This window comes from Lynx rufus, unplaced genomic scaffold (genome assembly GCF_022079265.1).
Source record: "Lynx rufus isolate CCGP_SWC_20201006 ecotype Redwood Valley unplaced genomic scaffold, mLynRuf1.p SCAF_4, whole genome shotgun sequence".
Taxonomy (NCBI): domain Eukaryota; kingdom Metazoa; phylum Chordata; class Mammalia; order Carnivora; family Felidae; genus Lynx; species Lynx rufus.
The window spans coordinates 156384398-156405275 of NW_025814856.1; the positions used below are offsets into that span (position 1 = coordinate 156384398).

Genomic DNA, 20878 nt, shown 5'->3' on the forward strand with positions numbered 1-20878 from the left:
CCATCTGATTGGAATGAAAAAAAAATCAGTCTTGTCCCACCCATGGTGGGGCAGCCGCGATTTTGACAACTAAACTCATCACTTACTTATCTTCTTTGGCCTCCATCTAAATGTCCTGCCCACCGGAGTTCTACACCCCAGTTTGTGTGTCTCAGAATTTTTTCCCAGTATCCACGTCCTGCCTGCTTGTGTTCTTTCCATGATTGGTTCTTTGTCACTTCCTCTTGGATATGCGTTCCAGAAAGACTCTTGTCTGCTTGTTATGTTACAAACAGCCACCCTGAGCCTCTCAGTAGGGAGTCTCCGTATGCCATGCTGCACCTGCCCCCCTGAGGCTCTCATGAATTTCCTTCCACCCATGCAAGAATTTACCTAAATGTTCTGTGGAGCGCGGAACACTGTTCTTATTGAGAAGAGTCACAATGCTCATGCATGTGGACAATAGCTGCAAAGTTGGATTTTTCCTCCTCCTCTTGACCTACCGTGTCCTCTTCTTTCACGTTACCCCCTCTTATCTTGGGTTTTCTTCTAATTCCTCAGAACTATCTTTTCACTGTCGTCCTGCTATCTTGTCTGGGAGCCCTTTATCTTGTCTAATAAACCAGACTGTAAAGAATCATTCCTCAAGCGCCTTTCATCTTTGGGAGCAGAGGAATGAGCTCGCCCTCGCAAGCTTATAACCTCGGGCAGGAAAACAAGTGGGCAGCCCGCACACGCCCTGAAAATCACTGAACGCCCCTGTTCCCGCATTACAAATGCACCAATATCTTCCCTGGCTTCTTCCTCATATTTTACCTCTAAGTAGCCCCCATCTCTCTCAAGTTTGCTTTCAGATCTTCTTGTCATTGAGCTCTTTGGCCACTACTCTGGGGAAGAGTTGAGCCTGCAATATTGAGATTGCCAGGGTCATGGCAAAGGGCCCTGTGAAATAAAAATATAATAGAGACCTGTAGGGCCACTGCAGTCCCGGAGAGTGTTCTATTTTTGGAGGCAAGACGGGGGAGAGCCCAAACTACTCTTGTCTGGAGAGGAGGGACTCCTATGAGAGAACAGGGGTGAATCAAACTTGGAATGGCCTCAGAGACCTTAAACTGAAGTCAGTGACCTCAACAGAGCGGGCTTTGGTCTATTGAGTTGGGGACCGGGAAACGAGGACCGAGCTGAGGCTCCTCGGCTTTTCCCGGGTATGGCTGGATGTGGGCACCTTCAAGGTGTTTACCTCCTTTCTTTGTCTTTTGCTCCCGCCAGGAGTTAAAATCTTTGGCAACCCTTCCATTTAGAACAATCACCTTTGCTGTTACGACCCCTGTCTGCCTTGAGGATTTTTATTTGTTTTTCTGGGCAAAAAAATGCCTTTGGAGAGAGAAGTACTAAGGAGCTGGGGCACAACTGTGTCTACGGTCCCATGGTTATGAGGGTGAAGTGGGATGGTGGCAGAGGGGTGCAGGCGCTGGGAATGGAAAGGGAGAAAAGAAGGGGAGATCGTGAGCAGAGGTGAATGGCAGATTTTCCAGATTCAGTCGCCAGCTGAATGTTCCCCAACAGCTGGGCATGTTGTTTTCCATAGTAGACACACTTGTGTCTAATTTGCTGTTGAGAGAACCAAGGAGGGAGTTTTATGGATTAACAGCAGAAAAGTTGTAAGCGGAATGCTTGTCAAGGTTAAGTACCTTTGTCTAGCACCACGCCCTGTGCCTGACCTGCAGAGAGCAAATAGAAAGTCTTTATGAATCTGCAATAATAGATTGTATCTCATTTTTTCCCCGTCACAGATACAGGAGCCACTTGGTAGTGAGACCCATTGGGCAATGTTAACTGTGGGTAATGATTCTTGCCCCCTTCCGAGGGCACTGTAAAGATGAAAGAAAATGCTGTAGACAAGAACAATCAGGAAACTTTAAAAGTGGTTTATAAGTATGAATTGGAACTATTACCAATCATAAAGGTATAGTTTCGGGGTTCCTTTAGTCGCCCTCCCACCCCTACTGATCTCAGTTACATGAACTCACAAATGGGAATATGTCCTTCTGAGGAGAGTCAAGACTTTCATTTTGAGGCTCGGGATCTCAGACCCAAAGCAAGACGCGGCAGGAGACTATCTCTCTGACAGTCTCGTGCTCAAAGGTCTGGCTGGCACGTGACTGTGGCCTCCGGTGTGAAAGATGTTCAGCAGAAACAAGAGGCCAGCGAAAGAGACCAACTCAGCCTCAGACTGAGCGTCCCCTTCTCTTCTGTTGCAGATTTCAAAAAATGTTTACTGAAAAGACTCCCCCAACAAAATACCTTGTAAGTGGGGATAACAAACTGAGTCGAGCTCTTTCTCTACACACCCAGTCTTCTCCGCTCGTGGCCTGACCCAGCAGAGACCAGCTTGGTTTCTTGGCTGGTGGGGGGGGGGGGGCGCAGAGGCTTTTACAGAGAAGAGAATGGGAGAAGATAAATCTTGAACGTTATTCATGTTGCCCTCATTTCTCTCCTATTGAGAATTATAGAGAAGCCCTTAGAAACCCCTGCCTTGTCCACTTTTCAGTTGTTCTGGATCCTGATGAATGTGCTTCCGCCAGGCTGTGGAACAGCCACCTATGAACAGACATCAATCAAACATGGTCTTTTCAGTCTAATGCGATTTGTTGGCCCTCCGCTTGCACGTGGACTTTTGTAGTCTTAATAACCACTAGGTGGAGGGATGGTTTGGGGCCCGCTGTCCTTGACAGTGGGGCTGGACGATCTGGTGAGAGGCATCTTTCATTTTAGTGGAGTCCTGGGACCTGAAGCAGCTACCAACCCCTGCCCCCACCCCCACCCCGCTGCTCCCCACCGGGAGCCCACCGTGGATGTGTGGATGTGATGGGTGTTGACATCTGTGCACTTGCTTAGCCAGGGGCGTGGGTTAAGAACACATCCACGATCCAGAAATCTAATCACAGGGCACGAGGGAGAACGGGGGCTGTAGGAGATCTTGGGCCTTCGTGGAACGAATCTCGGGCAACCCGCCTGCGCGGTTAGGGGAATTACAGTTAGGGGTTCAGCTTGGGAAGGTGCAGAGAGGGGAGGAAAGAGGACTGCTAGAACAGGACTGTGAGAACGGGGCACGTGCAGCTTGGAGCCTCTGAGGCAGCACACGCCGTCCGTTATTTCATTTCTCTTGGCTTGTCTGAGCGGTAACTATTGCTTGGCCTGCTATGATGCCCCCCAAGAGGATGTCTGGTCTCCTTTTCTGTGAGTACATTTAGCTCAGAATCTGGCAGGTCCCAGATGCTCAAGGATTATTATGAGGCACTAAGAAGAGGCAAAAGAAGAAGGTACCTGTCGAGCTGTGGTCGGTGAGCAGGGAGTGTTTTCTTAGCAAACAGACTTGGCCTTGCCTCTGGTTTCTGCAGGGGGCCAATTCCTCTGCTCTTTCGCTTTATCTTGTGTCAAGAGAGGCAATTCACAAAGCACACGGCCAAGAGCAGGGAATGAAATTAGAGTGGGTATTTTGGCTGCCAAGCTGGAGGCAGGCGGGCGAGCAGAGAGGGAATCACCAGCTCAAAAGAGCGGCTAACCTTTGTCCCACATTTCCAGAAATCTGAAGATGGTCCAGCCGTGGCCCCGTTACCATTAACTTCCTGATGCTAATGGTGGCTGGTTTGCATTCCCGGTAACCTTTCCTGGCTGGGCGTCTGAAAGTGACAAGCCGTGTGCACATGTCTGTTCTCACGGAGGTTTCCAAAGACACGGGGGAAAAAAAAGTGTTGCAAAACCCTAAATGTTTGCACGGGAGCCAAAGCGGGTAGGAGTGCTCGCAGCTAGTCTTTGGGGGCGAGGGGCTTGGGAAGGAGAATTAATCCTTTTATGCAGAGATGGAACATTTACTGAGTCTGCGGCGTGCCAGGCACAGCGCTACGGTGGCGATGCAGAGATGAAAAGAAATCGTTTCTCCTCTCAGGAAGCCTGGCCCGAGGGGGGCCGGTCCAAGAGCCAGCTTGCTGCCAGTGCCCAGATTTGTTTTAATGGAATCTTAGGGGCCTGGACTTCTGGCAGGTTTCTTTTTTTAAGCTTTTTATTTTGAGATAATTTTATTTATTTATTTATTTTTTAAATGTTTATTTTTATTTTTGAGAGAGACAGAGCGTGAGTGGGGGAGGGGCAGAGGGAGAGAGAGAGGGAGACACAGAATCCGAAGCAGGCTCCAGGCCCTGAGCTGTCGGCACAGAGTCCGACATGGGGCTTGAGCTTGGGAACTGAGAGATCGTGACCTGAGCTGAAGTCAGAGGCTTAACCGACTTAACCAGGTGCCCCTGAGATAATTTCAGACTCATGGGAAGATAATCTGTATGCCCTTCACTCAGTTTCCCCTGTGGATAATGTCTTGTCTCACTATAGTACAATCCGGAAGACTTACTGTTTTTAGTTTATTTATTTATTTTGAGAGAATGAGTGAGAGAGTGAGACAGTGAGAGAGAGGTAGCATGAGCAGGGGGAAGGGCGGAGAGAGGGAGAGAGACAGAATCCTCAATAGGCTCCTGAACCCCGCAACATAGGGCTCAAACCCACGAACCTCAAGATCATGCCCTAAGCCAAAACCAAGAGTCAGGCTCTTAACTGACTGAGCCACCCAGGCGCCCCCATCTGGCAGACTTCTTCTTCTTCTTTTTTTTTTTTTAATTTTTTTAATGTTTATTTTTGAGAGAGAGAGAGAGAGCATGAGTGGGGGAGGGACAGAGAGAGAGGGAGACACAGAATCTGAAACAGGCTCCAGGCTCTGAGCTGTCAGCACAGAGCCCAGCGTGGGGCTCAAACTCACCAACCTTGAGATCATGACCTGAGCCGAAGTCGGACCCTTAACCGACGGAACCATCCAGGAGCCCCCATCTGGCAGACTTCTAAGTGTGTTTTCTCTGCCCTGCCCCGGCCCTTTCATCTTTTAAGTGGACCTTCCTCACTTCATCCCCATCCTCTCTAGGGTCTCTCCAGTCATGAAGCAAGGTCATTTAGTCACCGAATTAGCTGGTGACTTGCATGCTGAGCACGTTGTTCTGGAGAGAGGAAGCCCCTTACCGTATGCCTGCACGTCTCAGCGCCTCACGGAGTGGGGGGACGCTGGGGTTAACGGAGTAACAGTAACCAGTGTTGCTCTAATGGCCTGTGCCATGGGCTTCACATGTATTGCTGTAACTTGTCCTTAGAACAAGGTTGTGTCGTGTGCCCTGTGACCATTCCTAACAGAGATTGAGAGCTTAAGCGATACACTGCTAAGCAGATGTCCGTGACGGCCTACGTCTGGAGCCTCCGTTCCTGCTCTCCACTGAACAACGGGATGAACTGAGACCAGTGCACTTTCAGGAGCCCAGGCAGTGTCTCTGGAGGAACCTCAGCGGGACAGGGAGTCCCCGATGCCCCTCAGAGCACATGGCACCTCGCCCTCCCCTTCTTTTCGGCCCCAGGCTGGGCCTCGCTACCTTGATGAGACTTGATGTTAGTAAGAACTCAAAAGAACAGCAAAGCAGTAAGGGGAGACCTAGGGCCGTAATATGTGCCAGCTAAAATTGGCTAGAACTTTCCAGGCATTTATTTGTAAGCTTCTTGAATTAATATCAATGAGTCCCCAGTGGTCTTATCTCACTAATTTGGGATTTATAGTCCTCAGAATAGGATTGGGATGAAATAAGCTTTTCTAGTGCCCCCTGGAGGGAAAGGCTTTGTAAATAAGGGGATAGGGCAGGAAAAGAAGCAAGTCCTTACAAGCATTCAGCAGCAACCACCTGCATCTGCACAAGATGTACCGTGTTTAAGAATCTTTTTCTCCCTTTAAAGAAGGTCAGTTGTAGTGGCTGATTGGTCCAGGGGCAAGAGCACGGTCGAGAGGGCTGGTCGTACAGGCCATGACAGCGGTCCCTGCTCCAGGCCTCTGCCCTGCCCACCTCGCTTGTGAGCGTCTCTGAGTTTAGTAGGAGTGTGTGGACTTTTGTCTGCAGGAGAGGAGAGTAGGAGGCTGTTTCTGAGAGGGCTGGGTGAGAGAGGTATCGCTGGGAAAGCCCTATTTTTGGGAAAGGGGGAGCTGCCTGGTGGCGGGGGAGGAGGGGCCAGATGGTGTTTCAGAGACAGGTGCCTATTGGTGGCCTCTTGGTTCTTGCAGGGCAAGTCAGATTCTTCACATCCGTGATGACAACTGGGTCTCTTACGTTGCCTGTTCCACTTACAGCTTCCCAGAGTGTTGCTGTTTGCACCCAAGGCAGGTCTTCGGTTCCCCTTCCCTGGGGCTCCTCTCGCTGGGCCTGGGCCCTTCCTTCCTGGTTTCCTTTTTTCCTCCTCAGTGGTTCCTAACCCCCTGCTCTCAGCAGGATTGGAAGACCCCACCGTACACTTGGAAATCTGGAATTCTCGTGACCATTCTGTGTGGTTCACACAGTGCTTTCTGTTGTTTTCAAAACCCGTGTTCACGTGAAAGTTGCAGACCATAATTCCTCTTGGAGCCGTTCCTCTCCGGGGTCTTGGACACCTTCTTCTGCTGCTCCTTCCATCTCTTCGTTCCTGGGATCCCTCGCCATTTTTGGCTCATTTTGAGGTTGGCTGTTAAGTGACAGCCTGAAGGTGGGGGGGGGGGGTTTATCCCTGACACGTATGAGGGTTGTTAACCTGCACAGCAGAGCACGGAGCTCAGTGCCCTGACCCTTCTGATCGTCCCAGGCCTCACCACTGGTATCCCTCACCAGACCCCACTGCCATCCTTCTTATTTTCTACTCTGCTGCCCAGCTCTGTTGACCCATCTCTTGAATTTCCTTTTTCCCCCCAAACCCACAGTTCTTCTGTTTCTCTTTCCAGAAAATTCCTCAGCTGTCCCGTGACGTTTCCCGACCAAGCCCCCTTCCCCATCTCTCTTTAGCTCCATCCGACCTCCCTAAGCTATGCCAGGCACATCCCGACCGCTGAGGAGTGCTTCACTACTCGAGACACGCTTTGTTCCAGATTCTTCAGCGTTCTGCAGCACCAACTCTGAGATCTGGGCGCTTCTGAGTAAATGCTCAACGGCCCAGGAAGTGAGTTTATACCTGCAAGATCTGGCAGTATTTGGAGGAAATTGGGATTTAATTAGTGTTTCCTTTTATGCCACTGTCAATATGCCTCTGCTACATTTATGGGGTTGTGTGGGTACCCTCCAGTGACTAATTACACGAAAATTCTCCTCTTTGTTAAACTCTAATAAACACGCACAATATATAAAGTTGAAAATGACTCTGCTGCCGAAAGTGAGCTCCTTAGTTTGAATAGGGGCTTCTTTGTCTTATTACAGAGAGGGTGGTTTTGCAGATGTATGTTACCCGAATGGGCAGGTGATATTTGTAATTTTTTTTCTCTTACAGGAGGTAGCCACGAGCAATCGAAACCAGCAACACTTCCTCTTTTGTTCAGGTCCAGAAAGGTTGCAATGAAAATAAAAAGCAGATGGGGATTTATATTTAGACTGTCCCTATTGTGCCTGATTTTCCAACCTCCAGTTGAGCGTGTTGAATGCTACCGAGAGCAGTGTTTGGTAGGTGTGTGTAAAGGTTAGGAACAACTTCGTTCCTTGCCATGTGGGATGTCTTTGGCCCGTCTTCCCGCGGTATGCGGGACCTGTGTGCATTTCCGGATGCCCTCCACATCCAGCTGCCCCCAAGTTGGCTGTAAGCACCAGCCTAGAAAGATTCCAGGGGGCGCCAGAGGGGCCTGAGCGAAGTGGAAATGACCTTCCTGGCACGGCATGGACTCCTGGGCCCAAGGCTATGATTACAATGTCCATTTTTCAGATGAAGAGGCTGAGGCGGGCGCAATTAAATGTCTTAGCAGGCGTAGTTTGCCAGAGGCTGAGAGGAGAGGAGAATGGGGGTTGGTGAATGGGCACAGAGTTTTTCGGTTGGGAGAGATAAAAAGCTCTGGAGATGGATGGTGGGGATGGTTGCGTGACGCTGTAAATGTACTTAATCCCACTGAGCTGTACATTTAAAAATGGCTAAATGTCATGTATATTTTTACCACAAGTGGAAACAGTTTTACAGTGGCTAGTCAATGATTTAAAAACACACTCCAGGGGCACCTGGATGGCTCAGTCAATTGAGTGTCTTTTGATTTCAGCTGTGGTCATGATCCCAGGGTCAAGGGTGTGAGTCCTGCATTGGGCTCTGTGCTGAGTGTGGAGCCTGCTTGGGATCCTCTCTCTCTCTCTCTCTCTCTCTCTCTCTCTCTCTCTCTCTCTCTCTTTCTGTCTCTCTCTCCCCCCACCGTCTGCCCCCTCCCTTGCTCGCTCGCTCTCTCTCAAAATAAAAAAAAATTAAAAATACAATTCAGATAGATTTGTTAAAATGTGGTATATACATACAACGGAATATTCAGCCTTAAAAAGGAGGGAAATTATTCCACATGGATGAAACTTGAGGACCTTGTGTTAAGTGAAACAAGCCAGTCACAGGACAAATACTGCATGATTCTACTTACATGAATTTCTAGAGTAGTCACGCTCCTAGGGACAGAAGGTACCGTGGCAGTTGCCAGGGGCTGGTGGGGAGGAGGGTTAGTGCTTAATGGGTGTGGTGTGTCAGCGGGAGAGGTGCAAAAAGTTCTAGAAATAGTAGTGATGGCTGCCCAACAATGTGAATGCAATTAATGCCAATAGACTGTACACTTAAACATGATTAAAATGATAACTTTTGTGTGTATTTTACCCCTACCCCAAAGTCCTGGCAGGTTGCAAGGCACCCATGAAGCTTGCCTACTGTCCCAGCCCTGTGCTCCTTCGATTAGTGCTAACTATCTCTCTGGGAGCACCAGGTACATAAGAACCAGAAGAGATTTTCTCCGTCCTGACAGATGCCCACCATTACTGCATGCCGGAGCGCAAAAGGCAGCCTGATAGAGACTTGACCTCTGGGCACAGAAGACGCGGACACAAATGCCAGCTTGGAAAAGGGATTAATGATTTAAACGGTCTGAGGGAAAGAAAATGCTATTAGTGCTAGTTTGGCTTACTAAGAAGGGTCCATTAATTCACATATAGGAGTTCCAGGGGGAAAAATGGTGCCCTAATTATGTCTTGGGTAATTTGGCCATTTAAATGGCTAACCAATTTGCAACTAGCTTCTTCCTCAAGGTATTGCATCTTTATTCAGTGCCGTTCCCTCCCACCAGGAGCCAGGTTGCTCTTCCCACGACGTGTGCAGCATTGTGGGGATGGTAGCTCCGTCTTTGCCGATCGCTCCCCGCCCTCCTCTTCAATCATGTGACCTTGTAGCTCTTCTGTGGGATTGGAAATGTGTCTAGCTGGAATTATCGCCTGTGTTAGCAGGATTCTTGTAGCCTCCAGAAGGTACAAGGCCGAATACCACGTTTGCAGCGCCTTCCGCGAATAGCTGTGATGGGTGGGCATCTGACAATTGACCCTCAATTACAGGGAGATTCAGAACCTGTGCAGGTCCCATCCTTGCGAGATGCCTGCTGGTGGGGGAGCCTGTCTACACAAACAGCCAGTGCAATGCTGCCCAGGCAGCCTGCACCCACCTGTGCCCTCCACAAATGGCCTCCCCATACCGATAAGCTGTGGGTCTGCACCTGCCGTAGCATCACCCTCAGCCCTGAAGGGGTGATTCAAAGTGAGTCCAGGCTGCCCTTGCTGATACTTTCCCCGGGACTCAAGATGTGCAACCACTCTTTGGTGGAGAGAGAGCCTTTGGATCAGCGGTTCTTCCTTTCTGCCTCTACCAGTCTCCATCACCCGACGGGACAAAGACACCAAAAGTCTAGGGGGTGAGAAAATGTGCTCTTCTTCCCAAGACAGAAGGAGAGGAACAAAGACTATTTATTCACCAGATCACTTTTAATATAAATAAGAGATAAGAGCTGTTATTTATTATGCACCAGGCACTATGCTAAGCACCCTGAATGTATTATTCCACTCAATCCTTGCAATAGATGATAGAAACGAGAGGCTCAGAGAGGTTTGGTGATTTGTCTGAAATCACACAGCCAGTAAGTAGCAGAAACTACATTCCAATCAGGTTTTTGGGATCAATTTTTCATGGTCTTTTGGCGGTTCTGCACCGCCTGGGAACTGGTATTGACGGCAAGCGCTGCATGCCTAGGGCTTAAGGAAACCGCCGTTAGTTCAGAATACCAGTGGCTACTAATTGATTCCGTTTTTTAAGGAAGTGCCGCACATTCCTGCTCTTTATCTACCCACGTCTCTGGGTCTTACACACTCTGTATATGGGTGATTGAAGAATCAGGTAGAGGAGACGGGAAAGAAAGAGTGGGTGATGGGGAGTGGGCGGGCAGAGTTGCCACAGGCTGGAAGCCTCCCTTCTTCGGAACCAGTTCAGTGTTCTTTGGAGAAAATGGCAGTGAATTTGCTCCACTGGGACCGTGCCCTGCACACTTCCCCTGATCCCTGCGCTCACCTTTTATCTACCCCATGTGTACATTCCGAAAGCAAAGTTATGTTCAGACGGGTCTTCTCTTGCACAGTCTTCTCCAGGGCTCTCCTGTGTTACTTGGCTTCTGCCACCACGGCTGCCGTCTGACTGGTTCTCAGCCTGTCTGGACCGTTCCGTCCCCTCTTCTGATCTTCAGACCTGCTGCCCACACCCTGCACCTTCTGAGGGCCGAGCACTGTCCACACCGCATGTTCCACACTGCTCCTGATTCTCTTGAGCTTTTTCAACAGGTGAAGGGAATGACTTCTTATCCGGGATTCCTACCTTCTGTTTCTTTCCGCTTCACCCCAACCTGTACTATTGCCAAAATGTTCCCAAAGTAAAGCTGTGGTCGCATGAACTCTGTCAGAAATAGCTTGTGGCTCCTGGCATTTTGGGCTTTCCAGACTGTGATCCTGAGTCGCTTTTCCAGTCTCGTGCTGTGCTCTCACGTCTTGGCACCTAAACTAGAGGGAACAGCAGAGGCCATAGCAGTAATAACAGTAGTAGGAAAGCAAGAGCAACAAAGGTAGCAGCTCATGGTCAAAGATCACCTTTTGGGTGCTCAGCCCTGTCCTAAGTGCTTGGTACATGTTAATTTCTTGTGTTCTCCTAACCACCCAGTGAGTGGACACTCTTATTCTAGACCATGCTCCACTTGCTCTTTCGGATTGTGGTTTTGTTTTTTTTTCTCAAACTCCACCCACCGAGTCTCCCCATCGCCCTGCAGCAGCTCTGTGTAAACCATACGTCCAGCCCAACTTCATGATTTTAAAGAAGCCAGTACTGAGTCCCAAAGAGATTGTGTTACCCTCCCAAGGCCAGGCGATGAGCCAGGGGCAGGGGTGGGTGAGGACCCCATCTTCTGAATGTATAGCCTGCATTGTAATTGGCCACATCTGGCATATAACTGTCCCAAGAGGTAACCTCTCTCCTACCGTGATGCCGGGCAAGACTCTTCTCCCTTAGTACCTCTCCAGGTCTAAGTCCTATAATTTCTTGAGGTTATTACAGGTTCCCTGTCCCCTTGAGAAAGAAGAGGAAGTGCACCTATGCACTATGAGATGCACCTCATAGTGTGTGCACCTATGAGATGTTCTCTTTATCTTTGTTTCCTTCTTACCACACTCGTTTTCCGTGTGGTGGTGTAGACATGTATATACTTGGTTTATCCTCTTTGGTTTCTTGGAAGAATCTTGTGGACCTGGACTGTTTCCTCCACATCTGTGACTTCTGTGGCATTCCACAGGTGCTAGACACGGCAGTGTTGGATATACGTGAGCTCTTGAACTGCACTCACATTCAGCCACTCACGCCATTCACGCAGCCTCGTCCCTTCGAGCTAAAAGGCCAGATAAGCTCCAGCAAATCAAGAAAAATGAAGATGCCAAGTGTGAGCCAGAGGCAAAGTTCTCTTTTGCTTGCTCATCAATATTTAGTAGTTATCTGTGCTCTTTTTTTTTTTATTTTTTATTTAAAAAAAATTTTAACCTATATTTATTTTTGAGACAGAGACAGAGCATGAATGGGGGAGGGTCAGAGAGAGGGAGACACAGAATCCGAAGCAGGCTCCAGGCTCCGAGCTGTCAGCACAGAGCCCGACGCGGGGCTCGAACCCACGGACCGCGAGATCATGACCTGAGCCGAAGTCGGACGCTTAACCGATGGAGCCACCCAGGCGCCCCTATCTGTGCTCTTTAAAGGAAGTGAGTGGTGGGGGCGCCTGGGTGGCTCCGTCGGTTAAGTGTCTGACTCTTGGTTTTGGCTTAGGTCATGGTCTCACGGTTCTGTGAGTTCGACCCCCACGGTGGGCTCTGGGCTGATGGTGCGGAGCCTGCTTGGGATTCTCTCTCCCCGCCTCCCCGCTGCCTCTTTTGCTCTCAAAATAAATAAATAGACTTACAAACAAATAAAAGAAGTGAGAGGGAGGAGCTTTTATGGTGGGATGCCCTTTGCGTAGTGGAAAGAGAGGATGGGCGTGTCTTTGTGGCAGTGTTAATGTATATGGGACCTGGAGGTACAGGTTCCTGCTATGCGTAGCAGGAGGGACATCCTGTACCTAGAAAAGGTGCCCCAATATGATATACGATATGGGTATGCCTTTCTTAATTATCCAACTTCACTATCCAGGAGGCCACCCCATTTTCAGTACATGTTATTGGTGGAGAAGCTAACTTCCTATATTCCAGGCACTGGGCTAAGGGCTTTATGTGTATTACTTGTTTAGTCCGCCTGTTGGATGTAAGCCTAGCAGGGTCTTGAAGTTTCGGCATGTTGATGAGAGCATGAGACCTGCATATAGTGGATGACCAGTGAGTATTTGTTGAACGGATGAATATAAGTGTGGAAGTTGTGATTACCTTTACTGTGAATAACTTAACTTGTAGTGCAGGTGTTTTATATAAAGCACGTTTCATTTATGCTATCTTATTGAGTACTTCTAACATTCTGTGATAGAGACCCCATTTGTATTCTCATCTGGAGATGAAGAAATGGCGTGGGGGAAGGTAGAAGGGTAAAACTTGCCCCAAGCCACACATCAAATAATATCAAGTCAGAACCAAGACTCAGACTCAGACTCTCTGAGTCTGAACCCACACTCTTTCTCTCTGCCTGTTAAAAAGTAGAACTCCAGCCAAAGAGAGTTTCTGACTTCTCAGACGTGCAGTCCAGTCTATCAGATGAAACAAATCGCATTTGTGGTAGGTGAGTCTGGGAGAGGCAGGGAGAAAGTTAAAAATGTGTTTTTTCAACAAGCAGAGCCCTTTGCTTCAACACGCTTTTATGTGGAACCCCAAGATAAAAAGCAGATACATGTGGAGCTGATCTAGTGCCAGTGGGGCTCAGGGCCTCAAACCCTGCCCACCGAGTCTCCCCATCACCCTGCAGCGGTTCTGTGAAAACCATACATCCAGCTCAGCCTCATGATTTTAAAGAAACCAAGACTGAGTCCCAAAGAGATTGTGTTACTCGCCCAAGGCTGGGTGATGAGCCAGGGGCAGGGGTGGGTGAGGACCCCATCTTCTGAATGTGCAGCCTGCATTGTAATTGGCCACCTCTGGCGTGTAACTGTCCCACCAGGTAACATGACAGACCAAACTCCAAAAGCTTGAAAGTGAAACAAACATGGCGTAAAGACATCCTGATTATCAAGTGCTCTGGGGGGAGGACCGAGAAAATGGGTCCAGGTAATTTTCTAGAGGAGAGGTGCCCAGAGCTTCAGTTTGAAATAAGAGAGGTCTTATTTTGCCGAAAGGAAGAGTTGAAGTGCTTCAGTTCACGCGTTTTATTATTTACAATTGTAACAATAATTTTCATGATAAAAGAACTTGGAAAGTACAGAAAAAATTCAATGAAAGATCAGCCATATTCCCACCACCATGTTTACTCAAAGCTTTGCACGGTGTGTCCCTTTTTTTACTTTCCCTGTGCATAGTGCATATGTACCTAAGTGAATCAACTCGTTTATATATCGTCTCTCTTCTTTTGCTCTTGAGTGCTGTAGCATGTGCATTTTCCATTCTCACCAATATATTGTTGAAAACGTAATTCCAGACAGCTCCTTCGTTACAAAGGTAATGTATATATTCATTGTATAAATTAGGAAAATCTGCATAAGCATGATGAAGAAAATAAAAATCGCTGATAACTTCAGTGCCCAGAAATGGCTATTGTTAGCATTTTGGTGAATGTTCTTGTCTCGTTATTACATTTACTCATTTTAGACATTCTTAATACACTCATGGTTCTGTTACATATACTTAAATATTTTCTAATGTGATGAATTAGGGATATTCATCTTCTCTTTTCTCATTACTTTATGATAAACTTAAAAAAAAAAAAAGTTGACTGATTATTTTCATGTGAATTGCCTGTCCGTGTTTGGTCACTTTTTATAGATTTATTGTTGATTTATAAATGTCCATTACAGATTAAAGATATTTATCTTTTCCCCTTTTGCATCTGTGTGAAAATATTGAGTATATAATTAAAAAGTCGAGAATTTATTTTAATAGTTCTCTATAGTATATTAAGTTAGCTACAAGTTTGCACTGCTATAAATAATGCTATACTTCATATGTTTGCACATAGATCTTATCTGCATAATTTCTTTAAAAAATTTTTTTAAAGTTTATTTATTTCGGGAGAGAGAGAGTGCAAGTGGGGTAGGAGCAGAGAGATAGGGAGAGAGAGCATTCCAAACAGACTCCCCACTGTCAGTACAGAGCCCGATGCAGGGCTCGATCCCACGAACCATGAGATCATGACCTGAGTTGAAACCAAGAGTCAGACACTCAACCAACTGAGCCACCCAGGAGCCCCAAAAGTATACGAAATATTAATGTAATCGGATCAAAAGCTGATGTCTACCCACCTCCCAAATGCCAGTCATGGATAGTTTTACAGTTAAATTTTACCAAAGGGTCAAGTAATTTATAATTTCAATTATATACAAAATATTCTAGAGAATAGAAAAAGGCAGCTCTCCAACACATTTTATGAGCTATTATAAACTGGATCAGTGCTCCACGTCCTAGGACCAGAGCTCTCTAGTCGGGGAGGTGGCAATGCCCAGTGCTGACCTAACCCTACCGTGGTTCCATAATTTTATATGCACTTATTCTGTGTATCTTGGAAGCAATTCCAGGAACATAGAGCACAAGCAGGGGAGGGGTAGAGAGAGGGAGGGAGAGAGAGAATCCCAAATAGGCTCTGCACTGTCAGCGCAGAGCCTGAGGTGGGGCTCGAACCCAAAGACCATGAGATCATGACCTGAACCGAAACCAACAGTCAGGCTCTCAACCGACTGAGCCACTCAGGTGCCCCTATCAGCATAATTTCTTTGGGATTGGCTCAGAGAAATGGGATTAGTGGGTTCCTCCCCACCAGGAGTATATGTAAGTATCTATTTCTCTAAACTCTTAGCATAACTGAGTATCACCCTGAAGAGCAGTCCAATTCAATAAGGAAAAAGTGGGCTTTTAGTTTTAAATTATTTGATTGTTAGAAAGTTTTTTTTTCATATTTTATCATCTATTTGTGTCAGAGTGCTTTGTGTGTTACCTGTTGTTCCTTGCCCAGTTGCCCAATTGTTATTGGTTTTTCTGACTGATTTGTTGGCATTTTAAAAACATAAATTCAGGATATTAGCATTATACTTGTTGCTATAAATTTCTCACCTTGTCCCATGAGTTTTTATTGTTTAACTGATTGGGTTTTATTTGCTCTTTTAGATTATATGGTCAGTCACTTTGTGCTTTTTTCACCTTGTTTCATGCTTCGAAAGGTATTTGTTTTTACATTATTTTTCTGGTTTGTTTCTGTTCATGTAGCCTTACCATCCATTGGTAGTGTATCGTCACGTGTTGCTTGGTATATGTCTGAAAAGATGGTAAGGGAGTGTGACGGCTGGGGTGAGCAGTCATGGGAGAATGGCAGAACAGGTGGGGACCTGAGCCCGGGGAGCAGGGGAGAAGGAGCACATGGAGTTGGAGGCTCCGGGGGAGAAGAGAGGCTGTGACAACTGCATGTTCAGGGTCAAGTGGTGAGTCCCCACAGGACGTGTGGATCCACACAGTCGAAGTACAATTGGAGACTGAGGTAGAGAGAGACATACTCACAAACAGAGGACACACTTGGGCTTGATGGTGGGGTTGGCATGGCTTTGATTAGGATGAGTGGGCTAAAAAATGATCATTGCTGTCTACCCAAGGTCACCAAGAGCTTCCCAGTTGTCAAATCTCATTTCTTGTTTACCTTTTCTGTAGCTTTTGACATTGTCTGAATTTCTTTTTCCTTGAAGCACCGGATCCCCTCAGGTCCCGGGACACCAACCTCTCCTGCTTTTTTTTCTTCTCTCTCTGAGCTGTGAGTTTCTCTGCTCTTCTGTCTCTGTCTCCAGGCCGAGCCCTGCACCCTCTACTTCCTCTGCCCTGTAAACTCCCCCCGGTGATCTTATTCATCCCCACACCTTGAATTACCATCCGTATGCTCATGACCCCTCTCCTCAACTTGTATCTCCACCCTGGGCCTCTCTTCCAAATCCGGGTGACTGTGTTTCCCTGATGATTGGATGTCTTGTCTCAAATTCAGCATGGTCCAAACTGAACATACCATCTGCCCTTCTCCCCTGTGAAAACCCAACTTATTCTTCCAGGATTCCCTGTCTTAGTGAGTGGGTTTCTTAACAAGGTGCTTAGGAACTCTGTTTGCAGAAAGGATAGGGTTGGGAAAAATGCCCATCTCTGTGAGAAACTTGAGTGAACATGGGGATGTTCCTGTGGCTGAGAATGAGTAAGTAATAAGTACTAGAGTAGTTACCCAGGGAAAGCTAAAGTATGAGAGACAACATTCTGCTCTTTGATTTGGGAAATGAAGCCCTAACCCCTGGATATTTGAAAGGTCCCAAGAGGTCATTTGGGAGAGTAGAGTTAGTAAGCGTTCCTCCAGTTATAAGGATTTTATAAATAACCTTCCCAGTCTTCAGCTTGAAAATTCAATCTCCAAAGGTCACGTATTCCAAAACCGTTTCTAAATTTGCTTCTCTGATTTGCATCCATAAGAAGATGCACCTGCAGATCATGTAGGGCAACAACCAAGCAGTAGAATTTAAATCCTTGACTGGTGGTCCATTGGGTGGCAAATGACAGTTTCAAAGCAGGTGGGAGCCCTTTAAAGAGAAACTTCTCAGACATCTCAATGGAACAGAATTAGCTCCTTATATTTTTAATTAATAAAAGACACAACAGATTGGTCAGAAAAGGGCCAAGCGTTTTATTTATTTTTTTTAAAGTTTATTTTCAGAGAGTGTGCACGAGTGGGGGAGGGACAGAGAGAGAGAGAGGGACAGACAGAATCCCAAGCAGACTCTGCGCCCTCAGCGTGGAGCCTGATGTGGGGCTCGAACCCACAAACCACAAGATCATGACCTGAGCCGAGATCAAGAGTCAGGCGCTCAACCACCTGAGCCACTCAGGCATGGAAAGGGCCAAGCATTTTAAAGCTTGAAGTGATAGGTATCAAATTTGGGCTAAATCTTTGAGGGAGAAGACAACATAAGGCCACGCCTTTTTATCCATTTGGAAGTAGAGGAATCATTTTTAAAAAGTCAGAAGAAGTGAAGGAGCATCGCATCCCACTCTAGAACTTGACTAAGGGGTATAAGAGAAGATTTTGCCGTGATTTCTTCTTTCCTTGTCCTCATTATGCCCTTCCTGGCAAGCACTAAGGTCACACAAAAGAGAAATTCCCTTTTCCCGGATCTCCCGGCTGTTGGGTGGTGTTGTTACTCGTGCCCCAGGGTTCAGCCTGGAAGTTGGGCTCTTTCTTGCCCATATGCCTCCTGCCCTTCCCTGTATTATCAGTCTCCCTTAACTTGGTAGAATTGAATCCTGTTTAGGATACTGTTGCTCACAGCTTTATTATCAGCTTTCCTGAAGAATACCCCCCACGCCTCCTGCTAATTTGTGGAAGCGAACTGCAGACGTCATCTTTCAAGGGAATCTGACGGGTCTTTAGTAGAACTCGTGCACTAATTTATGTACGACTTTATGTAGTAAAGAAAGCTCTGTGCCGGAAAGGAGGTTTGGGCTCCAAATCCCATATGACCTTTGCTGAAATGCCTTCTTTCTTTGTGTGTCAGCTGTCATCCATAGTAAAAGATGTTGTTGCTACCAAGTTCGCTCTGCACGTTGACAGTCTGAAGGCAGAATGTAACTGTGGCTTTCAGTGGATAAATATGGACATTCTGGATATATCTTCACGCTTGGGTTTTGAAAGCCTGCGTTTGCACTTTCTGCACTATTGACGTGTGTCCTTAGAGGGAGGGTCGTCTTTGGAAGGACGCAGAGGCACAGCTTTGCTTAGGCGCCCCCTGAGGAGACCAGGAAATCACTAAGTGCACAAACCACTGATTTAAATCCAGTTCCTGATAGGGAGCAGACAGGAACCAGCCAGAGCTTCCACGAAACGATGCCAGTGAGATCTGAGAGCAACGAGGTGAAAACAAACAGAGCACAAACTTTTGGCTGCCTGTGGTGCAGCCGCTGCTGCTCCGTCTCGATCGAGCATCACCACCACCTGACGTCTCTTTCGTTTAGTTGCAACAGCCATAGCTTCTCGGCCTGGAAGCCCAGGAGATTCCTTCCCTGGTCCCTTCTTGGAAATGTTTAACCCCTGCCAGCTGCAATGAGCATTGCAGGGAAGAAAAAGCAGCCATATGGCTTCAGCTCCTGGGATGGCAGGTTTCAGTTGTTCTTGCACATCCTTGTTACCGTGGATGGTTTTCTCCTGAAAGTTCCTGGGCTGGCTCAGGAGAGAAAGAAGGAGGAGGCATGCTCTTTGTTCTCTGCATGTCTGTGCTCTCAGGAAGAAGGAAGGTGTTCCTCCTGAAAGGGCAGGGATGGGGGCCTCGGATGGCTGTGCCCGTGTCTTGCATTCACTGCTGTGTTAGTGGTCCTATGAGCAACCACGTGGTTACGTGACCCCTCCTACTAGTCACCTCCTCCTACTGCATACTCACGGCCATTTCCCATCTTCCCATAGCCCCTTATGATCTAATGCCTGTTCTCATCAGCCTATTGATGTGATATTCTCCTCGAGGCCAGTGGCTCAGGTCCTGTGTCCTTTTCTCGGGCATCCTCATTCATCATTCTTGCTCATCAGTGCTTGATGCTGTGCCTTTGGCCACCATGTCACTCTGTGATCCTGCTTTCCCTTCTACCTCTCTGCCTGCTCCTTCTCCGTCTCCGTCAGTGGCTCTCAGACCTCTCTGCTTTTCCCACATGCTTACTCTGTTCTTCTGTGCTTACCATTCTTGCCCTGAGATCGCAGTCACCCTCATGGCCAAGTTGTCTGTTCTGTTCACATATTTGCAGTCTATCGCCTAGTCTCATTGTGGACCAGATGCTTCCTGGCCATTTATACCAGAGCATCACACTGTTATCTGAAACTATTCTCCACCCACACTTGAGTCTTCTTCCTGATGTCCTTCAACTGTGAACGCCAAGACTCATTCCTGACACTTGGTTCTGCTTGAGGGTGTGTATCCAATCAGGTGCCAAAGCCTGGCATTTTTTTTTTTCCTGAATGTCCTTCAAATCTGTGCCTTCCATATTCCTCGTCACCAGAGTCCCAGCCCAGTTCTGCCCAAAGCTGCACTGTTTCCTGTGGACTGATCTTGCCACTGGCCTCTACCCCACTCTGTTGGTTCTGTACACCTTTGCCACGTTCATCTTCTGAAAACACCGCTTCCCTCCACGACATCTTCTGTGCCTCAACCTCACCATTATAAAGAGCCTAAAGTCAATATAATTTTTAGGCTTTTATTATGGAACTCCAATTCTGGCCAATACGAAGGGATACCTCCGGTCAGCAGTGTGCCCACAACGTGCCAAGGACACTCCTGCCCACACACGTACCTGGGCTAACCTCCTCATCTGGAATGTTTCCTCACTGTCCTCCTGCCATTTGCAAACCTTACCCCTTAAGGTCTAGATTATGACGTAGATATTCTCGTGAAACTTCCCGTAAGTGTTGAGCCTCAAAGACCCCCATCCTCAACACCTGAACCCTGATATTCGCCACTTATCTTGCATTTAATCACACCCTGCTTTGTGGTGTCTTTTGTGTTCTTTTATTGATGGTGAAAATTTATTTTTAGGTTAAAAAATGTTTTTTTTTTTGTCTGCATATTTTATTGTCCTCACACAATCGTCAGCCTCTTGAAGGCACGAGCTGTTTATCTTTGTCTTCAGTCACCTCGTTACAGAGCTCCGCAAGCAGCAGTTAGTTGGTTCTGGAGAGCAAAAACGTGACTTAAGGTTACCTGGGATTGTTACTTTGTTTTAATCAAGGAAATCTATTTTTGTCCTCTACAAATTCATTTATTAACCTGTCCATCCCTCCGTCTTTCCATCAATATGTAAAAATAAGATTTCACTCATCAAAGAAGTGTTTTGTTTGTTGTTTGTGAGCTTGATGATGTATGATTGACAGCTGAGACATAGCAGTACGATCCTTGTTTTTTTTTTTTTTTAAATTTTTTTTTTTTCAACGTTTATTTATTTTTGGGACAGAGAGAGACAGAGCATGAACGGGGGAGGGGCAGAGAGAGAGGGAGACACAGCATCGGAAACCAGGCTCCAGGCTCTGAGCCATCAGCCCAGAGCCCAACGCGGGGCTCGAACTCACGGACCGCGAGATCGTGACCTGGCTGAAGTCGGACGCTTAACCGACTGCGCCACCCAGGCGCCCCCGATCCTTGTTTTTAAAGACAGGTTGTCTGCCCATCTTCCCCAATAAGGGAGTGATGTTCAGGGAGGGCTCTTGCTCGTGGTGACATGTTTGAACTCCAAAGAGGGAAGGAAACGGCAGTGGTATATGGAGCCACTGCTGAAACCTAGTTCAGGCACAACCAACTCTGTCTGATGGCTTTTGCATTAAAAGGATATTA

At 47.3% G+C, this 20878-nt stretch overlaps 1 protein-coding gene and 1 long non-coding RNA gene across 2 annotated transcripts in view; both read left to right on the forward strand.

Moving 5' to 3' along the window:
- The window catches only part of LOC124523662 (uncharacterized), a 20546-nt gene extending 8607 nt beyond the window's left edge, over positions 1-11939 (forward strand). The window contains exons 2-4 of the long non-coding RNA XR_006965069.1: positions 6806-7020; positions 7345-7514; positions 8696-11939. This is a non-coding gene — a long non-coding RNA (uncharacterized LOC124523662). The remainder of the gene's footprint in view (positions 1-6805; positions 7021-7344; positions 7515-8695) is intronic.
- The window catches only part of TMEM178B (transmembrane protein 178B), a 366236-nt gene that overhangs the window by 182132 nt on the left and 163226 nt on the right, over positions 1-20878 (forward strand). The gene's annotated exons all lie outside the window — the stretch shown is intronic.